This window comes from Schistocerca serialis, chromosome 2, assembly GCF_023864345.2.
Source record: "Schistocerca serialis cubense isolate TAMUIC-IGC-003099 chromosome 2, iqSchSeri2.2, whole genome shotgun sequence".
In the NCBI taxonomy this organism is placed as follows: domain Eukaryota; kingdom Metazoa; phylum Arthropoda; class Insecta; order Orthoptera; family Acrididae; genus Schistocerca; species Schistocerca serialis.
Window position 1 is genome coordinate 1,124,317,369 of NC_064639.1, and position 18,459 is coordinate 1,124,335,827.

The 18,459-nt window shown below is 50.6% G+C and overlaps 18 non-coding genes across 18 annotated transcripts; 4 read left to right on the forward strand and 14 right to left on the reverse strand.

Moving 5' to 3' along the window:
- Positions 1–68: 68 nt before the first annotated feature.
- Trnav-aac (transfer RNA valine (anticodon AAC)) lies at positions 69–141 on the reverse strand. Its single transcript has one exon. It is a non-coding gene; the product is annotated as a tRNA-Val (tRNA).
- Positions 142–299: 158 nt separating this feature from the next.
- On the reverse strand, positions 300–372 carry Trnav-cac (transfer RNA valine (anticodon CAC)). Its single transcript has one exon. It is a non-coding gene; the product is annotated as a tRNA-Val (tRNA).
- Positions 373–774: 402 nt separating this feature from the next.
- Trnap-agg (transfer RNA proline (anticodon AGG)) lies at positions 775–846 on the forward strand. Its single transcript has one exon. It is a non-coding gene; the product is annotated as a tRNA-Pro (tRNA).
- A 195-nt stretch (positions 847–1,041) lies between these two features.
- On the reverse strand, positions 1,042–1,114 carry Trnav-aac (transfer RNA valine (anticodon AAC)). The gene has a single exon. It is a non-coding gene; the product is annotated as a tRNA-Val (tRNA).
- A 158-nt stretch (positions 1,115–1,272) lies between these two features.
- On the reverse strand, positions 1,273–1,345 carry Trnav-cac (transfer RNA valine (anticodon CAC)). The gene has a single exon. It is a non-coding gene; the product is annotated as a tRNA-Val (tRNA).
- A 402-nt stretch (positions 1,346–1,747) lies between these two features.
- Positions 1,748–1,819, forward strand: Trnap-agg (transfer RNA proline (anticodon AGG)). Its single transcript has one exon. It is a non-coding gene; the product is annotated as a tRNA-Pro (tRNA).
- A 194-nt stretch (positions 1,820–2,013) lies between these two features.
- On the reverse strand, positions 2,014–2,086 carry Trnav-aac (transfer RNA valine (anticodon AAC)). Its single transcript has one exon. It is a non-coding gene; the product is annotated as a tRNA-Val (tRNA).
- A 158-nt stretch (positions 2,087–2,244) lies between these two features.
- On the reverse strand, positions 2,245–2,317 carry Trnav-cac (transfer RNA valine (anticodon CAC)). The gene has a single exon. It is a non-coding gene; the product is annotated as a tRNA-Val (tRNA).
- Positions 2,318–6,891: 4,574 nt separating this feature from the next.
- Positions 6,892–6,964, reverse strand: Trnav-aac (transfer RNA valine (anticodon AAC)). Its single transcript has one exon. It is a non-coding gene; the product is annotated as a tRNA-Val (tRNA).
- Positions 6,965–7,122: 158 nt separating this feature from the next.
- On the reverse strand, positions 7,123–7,195 carry Trnav-cac (transfer RNA valine (anticodon CAC)). Its single transcript has one exon. It is a non-coding gene; the product is annotated as a tRNA-Val (tRNA).
- A 402-nt stretch (positions 7,196–7,597) lies between these two features.
- Trnap-agg (transfer RNA proline (anticodon AGG)) lies at positions 7,598–7,669 on the forward strand. Its single transcript has one exon. It is a non-coding gene; the product is annotated as a tRNA-Pro (tRNA).
- A 193-nt stretch (positions 7,670–7,862) lies between these two features.
- Positions 7,863–7,935, reverse strand: Trnav-aac (transfer RNA valine (anticodon AAC)). Its single transcript has one exon. It is a non-coding gene; the product is annotated as a tRNA-Val (tRNA).
- A 158-nt stretch (positions 7,936–8,093) lies between these two features.
- Trnav-cac (transfer RNA valine (anticodon CAC)) lies at positions 8,094–8,166 on the reverse strand. The gene has a single exon. It is a non-coding gene; the product is annotated as a tRNA-Val (tRNA).
- Positions 8,167–8,568: 402 nt separating this feature from the next.
- Positions 8,569–8,640, forward strand: Trnap-agg (transfer RNA proline (anticodon AGG)). Its single transcript has one exon. It is a non-coding gene; the product is annotated as a tRNA-Pro (tRNA).
- Positions 8,641–8,834: 194 nt separating this feature from the next.
- Positions 8,835–8,907, reverse strand: Trnav-aac (transfer RNA valine (anticodon AAC)). The gene has a single exon. It is a non-coding gene; the product is annotated as a tRNA-Val (tRNA).
- Positions 8,908–9,065: 158 nt separating this feature from the next.
- On the reverse strand, positions 9,066–9,138 carry Trnav-cac (transfer RNA valine (anticodon CAC)). The gene has a single exon. It is a non-coding gene; the product is annotated as a tRNA-Val (tRNA).
- A 4,577-nt stretch (positions 9,139–13,715) lies between these two features.
- Positions 13,716–13,788, reverse strand: Trnav-aac (transfer RNA valine (anticodon AAC)). Its single transcript has one exon. It is a non-coding gene; the product is annotated as a tRNA-Val (tRNA).
- A 158-nt stretch (positions 13,789–13,946) lies between these two features.
- Trnav-cac (transfer RNA valine (anticodon CAC)) lies at positions 13,947–14,019 on the reverse strand. Its single transcript has one exon. It is a non-coding gene; the product is annotated as a tRNA-Val (tRNA).
- Positions 14,020–18,459: the final 4,440 nt, after the last annotated feature.

The window sequence follows — 18,459 nt, forward strand, 5'->3', positions numbered from 1 at the left end:
TACGAAGGTTTCGGGTACAGATGGTAGCAGATGCAGGTTAGTACGTCTTGCTTAAAGTGATGAAAAAGTGTTTCCGCCCGGGATCGAACCGGGGACCTTCTGCGTGTTAGGCAGACGTGATAACCGCTACACCACGGAAACTGCTTGTGTGCTCCTTACTTCACAGACAACTTGTAGTGATGTTGCCATCGTAACTAAAAAATTCAATAAATGTGGTACTTGCAAAACGAAGGGATATGCAGCAGATCCACACACGACGTGGCTCATTGGAGGACAATACGACATAGGCAGGAAAATACTGTTCCCGCCCGGGATCGAACCGGGGACCTTCTGCGTGTGAAGCAGACGTGATAACCGCTCCACTACGGAAACGACGAACCCGAGGAGTCCATCCTTGTTCACTCGAACTTGCCTCAGACTTTCTCTCGTCCGCGAATGCACACACGACAGTTCTTTTGTCAGCCTGGAACCCATCACAGCCGAGGGCTCAAGAAGTCTTCGGGGTGCTCGAGAGGGTGTCTGCCGTAGCACCCCTAACGAGATAGCGGCGTTTCGCGCAGTCGTTATTGCAAGTCATATCAGCAAAAGCAATCACTTTCTCAGCAGCAGGCAGTGCGAGCCCAGCGGCAGCTCTACATGAAGGTACCAATAGCCCAGGAAGGCCGCCGACCGCGGGAATTCGCGCCGCCCCCATCCCGCCAGCGTACACGAGACTTCCAGGGCACCCTGGACGACATCGAGGGACTTGAATATTTGGCATTCGCCGTGTCGCAGGGCTCGTTGGTCTAGGGGTATGATTCCTGCTTAGGGTGCAGGAGGTCCCGGGTTCAAATCCCGGACGAGCCCTAGCGTTTTGTGCAAACTGATCGCACGTCAGTGGCTGAGTCAGCGCAAAAAGCTCGCCGTCAATATCAAATGAATTTCTTATTCGATGTGAGCAATTGGCACTCGGGTCCGGACGCGTGAAGGCGATTACGAAGGTTTCGGGTACAGATGGTAGCAGATGCAGGTTAGTACGTCTTGCTTAAAGTGATGAAAAAGTGTTTCCGCCCGGGATCGAACCGGGGACCTTCTGCGTGTTAGGCAGACGTGATAACCGCTACACCACGGAAACTGCTTGTGTGCTCCTTACTTCACAGACAACTTGTAGTGATGTTGCCATCGTAACTAAAAAATTCAATAAATGTGGTACTTGCAAAACGAAGGGATATGCAGCAGATCCACACACGACGTGGCTCATTGGAGGACAATACGACATAGGCAGGAAAATACTGTTCCCGCCCCGGATCGAACCGGGGACCTTCTGCGTGTGAAGCAGACGTGATAACCGCTTCACTACGGAAACGACGGACCCGAGGAGTCCATCCTTGTTCACTCGAACTTGCCTCAGACTTTCTCTCGTCCGCGAATGCACACACGACAGTTCTTTTGTCAGCCTGGAACCCATCACAGCCGAGGGCTCAAGAAGTCTTCGGGGTGCTCGAGAGGGTGTCTGCCGTAGCACCCCTAACGAGATAGCGGCGTTTCGCGCAGTCGTTATTGCAAGTCATATCAGCAAAAGCAATCACTTTCTCAGCAGCAGGCAGTGCGAGCCCAGCGGCAGCTCTACATGAAGGTACCAATAGCCCAGGAAGGCCGCCGACCGCGGGAATTCGCGCCGCCCCCATCCCGCCAGCGTACACGAGACTTCCAGGGCACCCTGGACGACATCGAGGGACTGGAATATTTGGCATTCGCCGTGTCACAGGGCTCGTTGGTCTAGGGGTATGATTCCTGCTTAGGGTGCCGGAGGTCCCGGGTTCAAATCCCGGACGAGCCCTAGCGTTTTGTGCAAACTGATCGCACGTCAGTGGCTGAGTCAGCGCAAAAAGCTCGCCGTCAATATCAAATGAATTTCTTATTCGATGTGAGCAATTGGCACTCGGGTCCGACGCGTGAAGGCGATTACGAAGGTTTCGGGTACAGATGGTAGCAGATGCAGGTTAGTACGTCTTGCTTAAAGTGATGAAAAAGTGTTTCCGCCCGGGATCGAACCGGGGACCTTCTGCGTGTTAGGCAGACGTGATAACCGCTACACCACGGAAACTGCTTGTGTGCACCTTACTTCACAGACAACTTGTAGTGATGTTGCCATCGTAACTAAAAAATTCAATAAATGTGGTACTTGCAAAACGAAGGGATATGCAGCAGATCCACACACGACGTGGCTCATTGGAGGACAATACGACATAGGCAGGAAAATACTGTTCCCGCCCGGGATCGAACCGGGGACCTTCTGCGTGTGAAGCAGACGTGATAACCGCTCCACTACGGAAACGACGGACCCGAGGAGTCCATCCTTGTTCACTCGAACTTGCCTCAGACTTTCTCTCGTCCGCGAATGCACACACGACAGTTCTTTTGTCAGCCTGGAACCCATCACAGCCGAGGGCTCAAGAAGTCTTCGGGGTGCTCGAGAGGGTGTCTGCCGTAGCACCCCTAACGAGATAGCGGCATTTCGCGCAGTCGTTATTGCAAGTCATATCAGCAAAAGCAATCACTTTCTCAGCAGCAGGCATTGCGAGCCCAGCGGCAGCTCTACATGAAGGTACCAATAGCCCAGGAAGGCCGCCGACCGCGGGAATTCGCGCCGCCCCCATCCCGCCAGCGTACACGAGACTTCCGGGGCACCCTGGACGACATCGAGGGACTTGAATATTTGGCATTCGCCGTGTCACAGGGCTCGTTGGTCTAGGGGTATGATTCCTGCTTAGGGTGCAAGAGGTCCCGGGTTCAAAATTTTGTTCCGCTTTAGACGCCGTGCAGTGTGGACGTGCCTAGTCTTCCGCTCCGCCGTAGCGTTACGTATAGTGGACTATCGTTGTTTACGTGTTGTGTTGCAACTTCTGTGAGTGTTTCTCCGTCGTTGTTTAGTACCTTGTGTTACTTTCTGTCCTTATTTCAGTGTGTTGTTTGTAGCGGTTTCGACCGCATATTTTGAAAATGTCGTCCCAGGTTATTCCTCGTCAGGCTACAGTTAGTTTTACTTTCGACAAGTCAACCCGCAATGTGCAACCTAGTTCCCTTGAGATTCATGATTGGTTGGTAGATACCTTTGGTGTTCATTCGGATCAGGTGCACACTGCTTATTTTGATACCGAACTGTATGTTTTCTTTGTTAAGTTCATGGACCCACTTCAGGTTGATAAAATTCTTTCTAAATATGGTCATCAAGTTCTCTTTCGGCATCGGGATGATTCTGTAAGTACCGTGCTGCTTTCCAATGCTTCCATCACGTATACCAATGTTCGTGTTTACAACCTTCCACCGGAGGTGGATAATGTCTATCTTAAGGAGGGTCTACAAAAGTATGGTGATGTAAAGAGCATCCGCCTTGAACGCTGGTCAAGCCAACATCGCCTGCAATGTTACAGTGGTATTCGTTCAGTCGAAATGCACGTTAAGCAGAATATTCCATCTCACCTGCAGATCGGTGGATATCGTGTCCATGTCACATATAGTGGTCAGGTTGGCACCTGTTTTTTGTGCAATGAAAGTGGTCACGTGCGTACCGACTGTCCGCGGAGAGTTTTTGTTTTAAAAAATTCTCTCGAACAGCGTCGCAAGTTAACGGTCGCTGACCTCGTTGCAGGTGGTTCTGCTCTTGGTGTAGCACAGTCCAGTGGTAGTAGCGCCCCGCCACAGGTTTTGCGCACCCCTGACACAGAATTTCCTCCTTTACGTGCTAAATCTGATGTTGTTCCGTCTGTCCCTCAGGTGGGTGTGCCACTTTTGAATAATAAGAGGCGTCGCCCACACGATGGAAATAGTACGGATGAGGATCTCCCTGAGATGCCCCAGTCCGAGCGACCGGCATCCTCCGAGCCACTGTGTACTGTAGCTGCTCCCTGCCCTCCTGAGGTAGCGGTTCCGGTGGCGGCTGCTGGCGCCCTTCCGGCCTCCGACGCAGCTTCTCTCGAGTCGGGTCGTCGGTCGGGCCTGTTGGCGCCGTCTTCCGAACCGACTTCGATGTCACAACAAGTGGAGCCGCGACAACTTCCTGCTTCGCTGCCCCATACCTCTGCCAGCGGAGCTGCTCCGCTTCCTTCCAACTCTGCTGCCTCGGACCTTCCTGCTCACGTTTCGCCTCCGTGCAGTCCATGTTTGCCGGAAGCTAGTGCAGGTGTTGACCATTCCGTTTCGTCGGATGTTTCCGCCGCGACCCCGGATCCCGCATGTGGACCGGCGCGGGTGGTGTCGGATACAGAACTTGACCCTCCTACGTCACCGGCGGCTGAAGCTTCCTTGCCCGTCAGCCGACGCAAGTTACGCGTTCAGCCGAACGTTAATGCTGTTCGTAAAAAACCGAAGCGTAAGGGATCCGCGGAACGGGGTAGCAGTCCCCCTCCCTCGGATGCCTCCGTCACCCCTGCTATGGACTGTGACGCTGGTGCGTCGGTGTAGGTGATTTCTTTTCTCGCTTTTCTCTCTATGGTTCAAGCATACACCTTTCTTACCTTAAATGTTAACCGTATTGAGTCCGACGTTCGCATTGCCTCTTTGCGGCAGTTTATTTACGACGCCTGTGCGGACGTAGTGTTTTTGCAGGAAGTGTTGTTTTCTGATCTCTCTCTACCTGGATTTCAAACTGTTTTTAATGTCGCGCCGGAATATTCAACAGGAACTGCTCTTTTCTTTCGAGAGGGCATTCCTATTACTGACATTGAATTCCTTGACTCTGGCCGTGGGATTGGTTGTCGTCTTTTTGATCTCCGCCTCGTTGTTTTGTATGCCCCCTCTGGATCGGGTCACACTGTGGCTCGATCGCGCTTTTATAAAGAAGAGCTTATTTATCTTTTGCGCCAGAGTCCTCGGAGTCTCCTGCTCGGAGGCGATTTTAATTGTGTTTTACGCCCTGAAGACCAGTCCCCCAATTTTAATTATTGCCGTGATTTACATGACTTAGTTCGTACGATGCATCTGCGTGATGTTTGGGAACACAAATATCCAACCCTGGTGAAATATACGTTTTTTACCGCGTCCTCATGCAGTAGACTCGACAGATTCTATTTATCTGATTTTTTATGTGATAAAATTCTTTCTGTCGATGTTATTCCTACTAGTTTTTCTGACCATTGTGCTTTTACTGCAACTGTAAATCTTAGTCACCAACCTGCAAAACTTTATCGTTCCCAGTGGATGTTAAATGTTTCCCACCTTGCCGACAGTGCTATGGATGATGTTATAAGTGGCGTGTGGGAGCGATGACTTCGCTCTGTCCCGCGATACCCCTCCTTGCTGGTTTGGTGGACTGCGTTTGCCAAGCCCAAGATTCGTCAGACTTTGATTTTTTACTGTGCTGCAAGGGCGCGTGATTTTAAGAACACGTATGAATATTACTACTCTGTCCTGCGTGAACTATATGACGCAGCGGGTACCTCTCCTCTGCGGATCCATGATGTTCGTCGTATTAAAGCCAAGCTCTTGAGCCTTAAACGACGACAGATGGATGGTCTGCGAGTTAAGTCGAAACCTCACTCTCTTGTTGAAGGTGAACTGACATCCTTGTACCACCTGCTACGGCATCACACACGTCGTCGTCGCTCCTTCATCTCTTCTCTTACGGTGGATGATGGGCGACAGCTTCTTGCACAGGAGGAAATGGTTCGTGCTCTTCACCAGTATTACACTAGTCTCTATTCTGCCGATGATTCTGGTGAGTCTCTTTCGGATGATGTCTTTGGGGATCTAACTGCGACGATCGCTCCTGACGCGAACGGCGAATTTCTCCGGGAGTTCCAGGTAGATGAGGTTTTCGATTTTATTGCTCGCTCTCCGTCCAGTAAATCGCCGGGTCCAGACGGCCTGCCTAAAGAATTTTATCTCCGTTTTTGGCCTCTTTTGGGTGGCATTTTTACGCAGATTTTAAATGAGATTGTCAGGGGGATGGATGTGCCTGCCGATTTTAAAGTAGGGAAAATTGTTTTAATTCCGAAGTCTTCTGGTCGTTTATCTGCTGCCAATCTTCGTCCGCTCACATTGCTGAATTTTGACTACAAGACAGCTGCTAGAGCGCTCAATAGCCGGTTGTCCTCTCTGCTTCGGAGTGTGATTGGTGCGCATCAATGTTGTTTTCATGATAGATCTATTCTGACACCAGTAGCCGAATATCGGGATGTTGTCTCGGTTGCGGCGGTTACAAACGTACATTGTGCCTTTGCCTTCCTTGATTTTCATAAGGCTTTTGATCACGTCAGTCATGTGTTTTTAGATCGTGTTTTAGGTACAATAGGTTTTAACGCTTCATCACGTGGTGTTCTTGGCAATTTGTATAGGGGAATAACAGCTCGGGTGTCAGTCAATGGGCAGCTGACGCCGCCCATTGCTATCCGCCGCGGAGTGCCTCAGGGTAGTCCGCTCTCTATGTCTTTATTCGTATTGTCCCTGGAACCGCTGCTTCGGACTATTGCTCTCAAGCTTCAGGGTATGTCCCTCTCTGGTGGGAAGCTCTCGGTTAAGGCATATGCGGATGATGTCGTTGTTCTCCTCCGTCAACGTGATGATATCCCGTTGTTGAAAGGGGCAGTTGATGCATACTGTCGTGTCTCTGGAGCGCGTCTCAATCAGGGTAAATGTAAGTAAAAAAACAAAAAAAAAAAAGGGGTATGATTCCTGCTTAGGGTGCAGGAGGTCCCGGGTTCAAATCCCGGACGAGCCCCAGCGTTTTGTGCAAACTGATCGCACGTCAGTGGCTGAGTCAGCGCAAAAAGCTCGCCGTCAATATCAAATGAATTTCTTATTCGATGTGAGCAATTGGCACTCGGGTCCGACGCGTGAAGGCGATTACGAAGGTTTCGGGTACAGATGGTAGCAGATGCATGTTAGTACGTCTTGCTTAAAGTGATGAAAAAGTGTTTCCGCCCGGGATCGAACCGGGGACCTTCTGCGTGTTAGGCAGACGTGATAACCGCTACACCACGGAAACTGCTTGTGTGCACTTTACTTCACAGACAACTTGTAGTGATGTTGCCATCGTAACTAAAAAATTCAATAAATGAGGTACTTGCAAAACGAAGGGACATGCAGCAGATCCACACACGACGTGGCTCATTGGAGGACAATACGACATAGGCAGGAAAATACTGTTCCCGCCCGGGATCGAACCGGGGACCTTCTGCGTGTGAAGCAGACGTGATAACCGCTACACTACGGAAACGACGGACCCGAGGAGTCCATCCTTGTTCACTCGAACTTGCCTCAGACTTTCTCTCGTCCGCGAATGCACACACGACAGTTCTTTTGTCAGCCTGGAACCCATCACAGCCGAGGGCTCAAGAAGTCTTCGGGGTGCTCGAGAGGGTGTCTGCCGTAGCACCCCTAACGAGATAGCGGCGTTTCGCGCAGTCGTTATTGCAAGTCATATCAGCAAAAGCAATCACTTTCTCAGCAGCAGGCAGTGCGAGCCCAGCGGCAGCTCTACATGAAGCTACCAATAGCCCAGGAAGGCCGCCGACCGCGGGAATTCGCGCCGCCCCCATCCCGCCAGCGTACACGAGACTTCCAGGGCACCCTGGACGACATCGAGGGACTGGAATATTTGGCATTCGCCGTGTCACAGGGCTCGTTGGTCTAGGGGTATGATTCCTGCTTAGGGTGCAGGAGGTCCCGGGTTCAAATCCCGGACGAGCCCAGCGTTTTGTGCAAACTGATCGCACGTCAGTGGCTGAGTCAGCGCAAAAAGCTCGCCGTCAATATCAAATGAATTTCTTATTCGATGTGAGCAATTGGCACTCGGGTCCGACGCGTGAAGGCGATTACGAAGGTTTCGGGTACAGATGGTAGCAGATGCAGGTTAGTACGTCTTGCTTAAAGTGATGAAAAAGTGTTTCCGCCCGGGATCGAACCGGGGACCTTCTGCGTGTTAGGCAGACGTGATAACCGCTACACCACGGAAACTGCTTGTGTGCTCCTTACTTCACAGACAACTTGTAGTGATGTTGCCATCGTAACTAAAAAATTCAATAAATGTGGTACTTGCAAAACGAAGGGATATGCAGCAGATCCACACACGACGTGGCTCATTGGAGGACAATACGACATAGGCAGGAAAATACTGTTCCCGCCCGGGATCGAACCGGGGACCTTCTGCGTGTGAAGCAGACGTGATAACCGCTCCACTACGGAAACGACGGACCCGAGGAGTCCATCCTTGTTCACTCGAACTTGCCTCAGACTTTCTCTCGTCCGCGAATGCACACACGACAGTTCTTTTGTCAGCCTGGAACCCATCACAGCCGAGGGCTCAAGAAGTCTTCGGGGTGCTCGAGAGGGTGTCTGCCGTAGCACCCCTAACGAGATAGCCGCGTTTCGCGCAGTCGTTATTGCAAGTCATATCAGCAAAAGCAATCACTTTCTCAGCAGCAGGCAGTGCGAGCCCAGCGGCAGCTCTACATGAAGGTACCAATAGCCCAGGAAGGCCGCCGACCGCGGGAATTCGCGCCGCCCCCATCCCGCCAGCGTACACGAGACTTCCAGGGCACCCTGGACGACATCGAGGGACTGGAATATTTGGCATTCGCCGTGTCACAGGGCTCGTTGGTCTAGGGGTATGATTCCTGCTTAGGGTGCCGGAGGTCCCGGGTTCAAATCCCGGACGAGCCCTAGCGTTTTGTGCAAACTGATCGCACGTCAGTGGCTGAGTCAGCGCAAAAAGCTCGCCGTCAATATCAAATGAATTTCTTATTCGATGTGAGCAATTGGCACTCGGGTCCGACGCGTGAAGGCGATTACGAAGGTTTCGGGTACAGATGGTAGCAGATGCAGGTTAGTACGTCTTGCTTAAAGTGATGAAAAAGTGTTTCCGCCCGGGATCGAACCGGGGACCTTCTGCGTGTTAGGCAGACGTGATAACCGCTACACCACGGAAACTGCTTGTGTGCACCTTACTTCACAGACAACTTGTAGTGATGTTGCCATCGTAACTAAAAAATTCAATAAATGTGGTACTTGCAAAACGAAGGGATATGCAGCAGATCCACACACGACGTGGCTCATTGGAGGACAATACGACATAGGCAGGAAAATACTGTTCCCGCCCGGGATCGAACCGGGGACCTTCTGCGTGTGAAGCAGACGTGATAACCGCTCCACTACGGAAACGACGGACCCGAGGAGTCCATCCTTGTTCACTCGAACTTGCCTCAGACTTTCTCTCGTCCGCGAATGCACACACGACAGTTCTTTTGTCAGCCTGGAACCCATCACAGCCGAGGGCTCAAGAAGTCTTCGGGGTGCTCGAGAGGGTGTCTGCCGTAGCACCCCTAACGAGATAGCGGCATTTCGCGCAGTCGTTATTGCAAGTCATATCAGCAAAAGCAATCACTTTCTCAGCAGCAGGCATTGCGAGCCCAGCGGCAGCTCTACATGAAGGTACCAATAGCCCAGGAAGGCCGCCGACCGCGGGAATTCGCGCCGCCCCCATCCCGCCAGCGTACACGAGACTTCCGGGGCACCCTGGACGACATCGAGGGACTTGAATATTTGGCATTCGCCGTGTCACAGGGCTCGTTGGTCTAGGGGTATGATTCCTGCTTAGGGTGCAAGAGGTCCCGGGTTCAAAATTTTGTTCCGCTTTAGACGCCGTGCAGTGTGGACGTGCCTAGTCTTCCGCTCCGCCGTAGCGTTACGTATAGTGGACTATCGTTGTTTACGTGTTGTGTTGCAACTTCTGTGAGTGTTTCTCCGTCGTTGTTTAGTACCTTGTGTTACTTTCTGTCCTTATTTCAGTGTGTTGTTTGTAGCGGTTTCGACCGCATATTTTGAAAATGTCGTCCCAGGTTATTCCTCGTCAGGCTACAGTTAGTTTTACTTTCGACAAGTCAACCCGCAATGTGCAACCTAGTTCCCTTGAGATTCATGATTGGTTGGTAGATACCTTTGGTGTTCATTCGGATCAGGTGCACACTGCTTATTTTGATACCGAACTGTATGTTTTCTTTGTTAAGTTCATGGACCCACTTCAGGTTGATAAAATTCTTTCTAAATATGGTCATCAAGTTCTCTTTCGGCATCGGGATGATTCTGTAAGTACCGTGCTGCTTTCCAATGCTTCCATCACGTATACCAATGTTCGTGTTTACAACCTTCCACCGGAGGTGGATAATGTCTATCTTAAGGAGGGTCTACAAAAGTATGGTGATGTAAAGAGCATCCGCCTTGAACGCTGGTCAAGCCAACATCGCCTGCAATGTTACAGTGGTATTCGTTCAGTCGAAATGCACGTTAAGCAGAATATTCCATCTCACCTGCAGATCGGTGGATATCGTGTCCATGTCACATATAGTGGTCAGGTTGGCACCTGTTTTTTGTGCAATGAAAGTGGTCACGTGCGTACCGACTGTCCGCGGAGAGTTTTTGTTTTAAAAAATTCTCTCGAACAGCGTCGCAAGTTAACGGTCGCTGACCTCGTTGCAGGTGGTTCTGCTCTTGGTGTAGCACAGTCCAGTGGTAGTAGCGCCCCGCCACAGGTTTTGCGCACCCCTGACACAGAATTTCCTCCTTTACGTGCTAAATCTGATGTTGTTCCGTCTGTCCCTCAGGTGGGTGTGCCACTTTTGAATAATAAGAGGCGTCGCCCACACGATGGAAATAGTACGGATGAGGATCTCCCTGAGATGCCCCAGTCCGAGCGACCGGCATCCTCCGAGCCACTGTGTACTGTAGCTGCTCCCTGCCCTCCTGAGGTAGCGGTTCCGGTGGCGGCTGCTGGCGCCCTTCCGGCCTCCGACGCAGCTTCTCTCGAGTCGGGTCGTCGGTCGGGCCTGTTGGCGCCGTCTTCCGAACCGACTTCGATGTCACAACAAGTGGAGCCGCGACAACTTCCTGCTTCGCTGCCCCATACCTCTGCCAGCGGAGCTGCTCCGCTTCCTTCCAACTCTGCTGCCTCGGACCTTCCTGCTCACGTTTCGCCTCCGTGCAGTCCATGTTTGCCGGAAGCTAGTGCAGGTGTTGACCATTCCGTTTCGTCGGATGTTTCCGCCGCGACCCCGGATCCCGCATGTGGACCGGCGCGGGTGGTGTCGGATACAGAACTTGACCCTCCTACGTCACCGGCGGCTGAAGCTTCCTTGCCCGTCAGCCGACGCAAGTTACGCGTTCAGCCGAACGTTAATGCTGTTCGTAAAAAACCGAAGCGTAAGGGATCCGCGGAACGGGGTAGCAGTCCCCCTCCCTCGGATGCCTCCGTCACCCCTGCTATGGACTGTGACGCTGGTGCGTCGGTGTAGGTGATTTCTTTTCTCGCTTTTCTCTCTATGGTTCAAGCATACACCTTTCTTACCTTAAATGTTAACCGTATTGAGTCCGACGTTCGCATTGCCTCTTTGCGGCAGTTTATTTACGACGCCTGTGCGGACGTAGTGTTTTTGCAGGAAGTGTTGTTTTCTGATCTCTCTCTACCTGGATTTCAAACTGTTTTTAATGTCGCGCCGGAATATTCAACAGGAACTGCTCTTTTCTTTCGAGAGGGCATTCCTATTACTGACATTGAATTCCTTGACTCTGGCCGTGGGATTGGTTGTCGTCTTTTTGATCTCCGCCTCGTTGTTTTGTATGCCCCCTCTGGATCGGGTCACACTGTGGCTCGATCGCGCTTTTATAAAGAAGAGCTTATTTATCTTTTGCGCCAGAGTCCTCGGAGTCTCCTGCTCGGAGGCGATTTTAATTGTGTTTTACGCCCTGAAGACCAGTCCCCCAATTTTAATTATTGCCGTGATTTACATGACTTAGTTCGTACGATGCATCTGCGTGATGTTTGGGAACACAAATATCCAACCCTGGTGAAATATACGTTTTTTACCGCGTCCTCATGCAGTAGACTCGACAGATTCTATTTATCTGATTTTTTATGTGATAAAATTCTTTCTGTCGATGTTATTCCTACTAGTTTTTCTGACCATTGTGCTTTTACTGCAACTGTAAATCTTAGTCACCAACCTGCAAAACTTTATCGTTCCCAGTGGATGTTAAATGTTTCCCACCTTGCCGACAGTGCTATGGATGATGTTATAAGTGGCGTGTGGGAGCGATGACTTCGCTCTGTCCCGCGATACCCCTCCTTGCTGGTTTGGTGGACTGCGTTTGCCAAGCCCAAGATTCGTCAGACTTTGATTTTTTACTGTGCTGCAAGGGCGCGTGATTTTAAGAACACGTATGAATATTACTACTCTGTCCTGCGTGAACTATATGACGCAGCGGGTACCTCTCCTCTGCGGATCCATGATGTTCGTCGTATTAAAGCCAAGCTCTTGAGCCTTAAACGACGACAGATGGATGGTCTGCGAGTTAAGTCGAAACCTCACTCTCTTGTTGAAGGTGAACTGACATCCTTGTACCACCTGCTACGGCATCACACACGTCGTCGTCGCTCCTTCATCTCTTCTCTTACGGTGGATGATGGGCGACAGCTTCTTGCACAGGAGGAAATGGTTCGTGCTCTTCACCAGTATTACACTAGTCTCTATTCTGCCGATGATTCTGGTGAGTCTCTTTCGGATGATGTCTTTGGGGATCTAACTGCGACGATCGCTCCTGACGCGAACGGCGAATTTCTCCGGGAGTTCCAGGTAGATGAGGTTTTCGATTTTATTGCTCGCTCTCCGTCCAGTAAATCGCCGGGTCCAGACGGCCTGCCTAAAGAATTTTATCTCCGTTTTTGGCCTCTTTTGGGTGGCATTTTTACGCAGATTTTAAATGAGATTGTCAGGGGGATGGATGTGCCTGCCGATTTTAAAGTAGGGAAAATTGTTTTAATTCCGAAGTCTTCTGGTCGTTTATCTGCTGCCAATCTTCGTCCGCTCACATTGCTGAATTTTGACTACAAGACAGCTGCTAGAGCGCTCAATAGCCGGTTGTCCTCTCTGCTTCGGAGTGTGATTGGTGCGCATCAATGTTGTTTTCATGATAGATCTATTCTGACACCAGTAGCCGAATATCGGGATGTTGTCTCGGTTGCGGCGGTTACAAACGTACATTGTGCCTTTGCCTTCCTTGATTTTCATAAGGCTTTTGATCACGTCAGTCATGTGTTTTTAGATCGTGTTTTAGGTACAATAGGTTTTAACGCTTCATCACGTGGTGTTCTTGGCAATTTGTATAGGGGAATAACAGCTCGGGTGTCAGTCAATGGGCAGCTGACGCCGCCCATTGCTATCCGCCGCGGAGTGCCTCAGGGTAGTCCGCTCTCTATGTCTTTATTCGTATTGTCCCTGGAACCGCTGCTTCGGACTATTGCTCTCAAGCTTCAGGGTATGTCCCTCTCTGGTGGGAAGCTCTCGGTTAAGGCATATGCGGATGATGTCGTTGTTCTCCTCCGTCAACGTGATGATATCCCGTTGTTGAAAGGGGCAGTTGATGCATACTGTCGTGTCTCTGGAGCGCGTCTCAATCAGGGTAAATGTAAGTAAAAAAACAAAAAAAAAAAAAAAGGGGTATGATTCCTGCTTAGGGTGCAGGAGGTCCCGGGTTCAAATCCCGGACGAGCCCCAGCGTTTTGTGCAAACTGATCGCACGTCAGTGGCTGAGTCAGCGCAAAAAGCTCGCCGTCAATATCAAATGAATTTCTTATTCGATGTGAGCAATTGGCACTCGGGTCCGACGCGTGAAGGCGATTACGAAGGTTTCGGGTACAGATGGTAGCAGATGCATGTTAGTACGTCTTGCTTAAAGTGATGAAAAAGTGTTTCCGCCCGGGATCGAACCGGGGACCTTCTGCGTGTTAGGCAGACGTGATAACCGCTACACCACGGAAACTGCTTGTGTGCACTTTACTTCACAGACAACTTGTAGTGATGTTGCCATCGTAACTAAAAAATTCAATAAATGAGGTACTTGCAAAACGAAGGGACATGCAGCAGATCCACACACGACGTGGCTCATTGGAGGACAATACGACATAGGCAGGAAAATACTGTTCCCGCCCGGGATCGAACCGGGGACCTTCTGCGTGTGAAGCAGACGTGATAACCGCTACACTACGGAAACGACGGACCCGAGGAGTCCATCCTTGTTCACTCGAACTTGCCTCAGACTTTCTCTCGTCCGCGAATGCACACACGACAGTTCTTTTGTCAGCCTGGAACCCATCACAGCCGAGGGCTCAAGAAGTCTTCGGGGTGCTCGAGAGGGTGTCTGCCGTAGCACCCCTAACGAGATAGCGGCATTTCGCGCAGTCGTTATTGCAAGTCATATCAGCAAAAGCAATCACTTTCTCAGCAGCAGGCATTGCGAGCCCAGCGGCAGCTCTACATGAAGGTACCAATAGCCCAGGAAGGCCGCCGACCGCGGGAATTCGCGCCGCCCCCATCCCGCCAGCGTACACGAGACTTCCGGGGCACCCTGGACGACATCGAGGGACTTGAATATTTGGCATTCGCCGTGTCACAGGGCTCGTTGGTCTAGGGGTATGATTCCTGCTTAGGGTGCAAGAGGTCCCGGGTTCAAAATTTTGTTCCGCTTTAGACGCCGTGCAGTGTGGACGTGCCTAGTCTTCCGCTCCGCCGTAGCGTTACGTATAGTGGACTATCGTTGTTTACGTGTTGTGTTGCAACTTCTGTGAGTGTTTCTCCGTCGTTGTTTAGTACCTTGTGTTACTTTCTGTCCTTATTTCAGTGTGTTGTTTGTAGCGGTTTCGACCGCATATTTTGAAAATGTCGTCCCAGGTTATTCCTCGTCAGGCTACAGTTAGTTTTACTTTCGACAAGTCAACCCGCAATGTGCAACCTAGTTCCCTTGAGATTCATGATTGGTTGGTAGATACCTTTGGTGTTCATTCGGATCAGGTGCACACTGCTTATTTTGATACCGAACTGTATGTTTTCTTTGTTAAGTTCATGGACCCACTTCAGGTTGATAAAATTCTTTCTAAATATGGTCATCAAGTTCTCTTTCGGCATCGGGATGATTCTGTAAGTACCGTGCTGCTTTCCAATGCTTCCATCACGTATACCAATGTTCGTGTTTACAACCTTCCACCGGAGGTGGATAATGTCTATCTTAAGGAGGGTCTACAAAAGTATGGTGATGTAAAGAGCATCCGCCTTGAACGCTGGTCAAGCCAACATCGCCTGCAATGTTACAGTGGTATTCGTTCAGTCGAAATGCACGTTAAGCAGAATATTCCATCTCACCTGCAGATCGGTGGATATCGTGTCCATGTCACATATAGTGGTCAGGTTGGCACCTGTTTTTTGTGCAATGAAAGTGGTCACGTGCGTACCGACTGTCCGCGGAGAGTTTTTGTTTTAAAAAATTCTCTCGAACAGCGTCGCAAGTTAACGGTCGCTGACCTCGTTGCAGGTGGTTCTGCTCTTGGTGTAGCACAGTCCAGTGGTAGTAGCGCCCCGCCACAGGTTTTGCGCACCCCTGACACAGAATTTCCTCCTTTACGTGCTAAATCTGATGTTGTTCCGTCTGTCCCTCAGGTGGGTGTGCCACTTTTGAATAATAAGAGGCGTCGCCCACACGATGGAAATAGTACGGATGAGGATCTCCCTGAGATGCCCCAGTCCGAGCGACCGGCATCCTCCGAGCCACTGTGTACTGTAGCTGCTCCCTGCCCTCCTGAGGTAGCGGTTCCGGTGGCGGCTGCTGGCGCCCTTCCGGCCTCCGACGCAGCTTCTCTCGAGTCGGGTCGTCGGTCGGGCCTGTTGGCGCCGTCTTCCGAACCGACTTCGATGTCACAACAAGTGGAGCCGCGACAACTTCCTGCTTCGCTGCCCCATACCTCTGCCAGCGGAGCTGCTCCGCTTCCTTCCAACTCTGCTGCCTCGGACCTTCCTGCTCACGTTTCGCCTCCGTGCAGTCCATGTTTGCCGGAAGCTAGTGCAGGTGTTGACCATTCCGTTTCGTCGGATGTTTCCGCCGCGACCCCGGATCCCGCATGTGGACCGGCGCGGGTGGTGTCGGATACAGAACTTGACCCTCCTACGTCACCGGCGGCTGAAGCTTCCTTGCCCGTCAGCCGACGCAAGTTACGCGTTCAGCCGAACGTTAATGCTGTTCGTAAAAAACCGAAGCGTAAGGGATCCGCGGAACGGGGTAGCAGTCCCCCTCCCTCGGATGCCTCCGTCACCCCTGCTATGGACTGTGACGCTGGTGCGTCGGTGTAGGTGATTTCTTTTCTCGCTTTTCTCTCTATGGTTCAAGCATACACCTTTCTTACCTTAAATGTTAACCGTATTGAGTCCGACGTTCGCATTGCCTCTTTGCGGCAGTTTATTTACGACGCCTGTGCGGACGTAGTGTTTTTGCAGGAAGTGTTGTTTTCTGATCTCTCTCTACCTGGATTTCAAACTGTTTTTAATGTCGCGCCGGAATATTCAACAGGAACTGCTCTTTTCTTTCGAGAGGGCATTCCTATTACTGACATTGAATTCCTTGACTCTGGCCGTGGGATTGGTTGTCGTCTTTTTGATCTCCGCCTCGTTGTTTTGTATGCCCCCTCTGGATCGGGTCACACTGTGGCTCGATCGCGCTTTTATAAAGAAGAGCTTATTTATCTTTTGCGCCAGAGTCCTCGGAGTCTCCTGCTCGGAGGCGATTTTAATTGTGTTTTACGCCCTGAAGACCAGTCCCCCAATTTTAATTATTGCCGTGATTTACATGACTTAGTTCGTACGATGCATCTGCGTGATGTTTGGGAACACAAATATCCAACCCTGGTGAAATATACGTTTTTTACCGCGTCCTCATGCAGTAGACTCGACAGATTCTATTTATCTGATTTTTTATGTGATAAAATTCTTTCTGTCGATGTTATTCCTACTAGTTTTTCTGACCATTGTGCTTTTACTGCAACTGTAAATCTTAGTCACCAACCTGCAAAACTTTATCGTTCCCAGTGGATGTTAAATGTTTCCCACCTTGCCGACAGTGCTATGGATGATGTTATAAGTGGCGTGTGGGAGCGATGACTTCGCTCTGTCCCGCGATACCCCTCCTTGCTGGTTTGGTGGACTGCGTTTGCCAAGCCCAAGATTCGTCAGACTTTGATTTTTTACTGTGCTGCAAGGGCGCGTGATTTTAAGAACACGTATGAATATTACTACTCTGTCCTGCGTGAACTATATGACGCAGCGGGTACCTCTCCTCTGCGGATCCATGATGTTCGTCGTATTAAAGCCAAGCTCTTGAGCCTTAAACGACGACAGATGGATGGTCTGCGAGTTAAGTCGAAACCTCACTCTCTTGTTGAAGGTGAACTGACATCCTTGTACCACCTGCTACGGCATCACACACGTCGTCGTCGCTCCTTCATCTCTTCTCTTACGGTGGATGATGGGCGACAGCTTCTTGCACAGGAGGAAATGGTTCGTGCTCTTCACCAGTATTACACTAGTCTCTATTCTGCCGATGATTCTGGTGAGTCTCTTTCGGATGATGTCTTTGGGGATCTAACTGCGACGATCGCTCCTGACGCGAACGGCGAATTTCTCCGGGAGTTCCAGGTAGATGAGGTTTTCGATTTTATTGCTCGCTCTCCGTCCAGTAAATCGCCGGGTCCAGACGGCCTGCCTAAAGAATTTTATCTCCGTTTTTGGCCTCTTTTGGGTGGCATTTTTACGCAGATTTTAAATGAGATTGTCAGGGGGATGGATGTGCCTGCCGATTTTAAAGTAGGGAAAATTGTTTTAATTCCGAAGTCTTCTGGTCGTTTATCTGCTGCCAATCTTCGTCCGCTCACATTGCTGAATTTTGACTACAAGACAGCTGCTAGAGCGCTCAATAGCCGGTTGTCCTCTCTGCTTCGGAGTGTGATTGGTGCGCATCAATGTTGTTTTCATGATAGATCTATTCTGACACCAGTAGCCGAATATCGGGATGTTGTCTCGGTTGCGGCGGTTACAAACGTACATTGTGCCTTTGCCTTCCTTGATTTTCATAAGGCTTTTGATCACGTCAGTCATGTGTTTTTAGATCGTGTTTTAGGTACAATAGGTTTTAACGCTTCATCACGTGGTGTTCTTGGCAATTTGTATAGGGGAATAACAGCTCGGGTGTCAGTCAATGGGCAGCTGACGCCGCCCATTGCTATCCGCCGCGGAGTGCCTCAGGGTAGTCCGCTCTCTATGTCTTTATTCGTATTGTCCCTGGAACCGCTGCTTCGGACTATTGCTCTCAAGCTTCAGGGTATGTCCCTCTCTGGTGGGAAGCTCTCGGTTAAGGCATATGCGGATGATGTCGTTGTTCTCCTCCGTCAACGTGATGATATCCCGTTGTTGAAAGGGGCAGTTGATGCATACTGTCGTGTCTCTGGAGCGCGTCTCAATCAGGGTAAATGTAAGTAAAAAAACAAAAAAAAAAAAAAAGGGGTATGATTCCTGCTTAGGGTGCAGGAGGTCCCGGGTTCAAATCCCGGACGAGCCCCAGCGTTTTGTGCAAACTGATCGCACGTCAGTGGCTGAGTCAGCGCAAAAAGCTCGC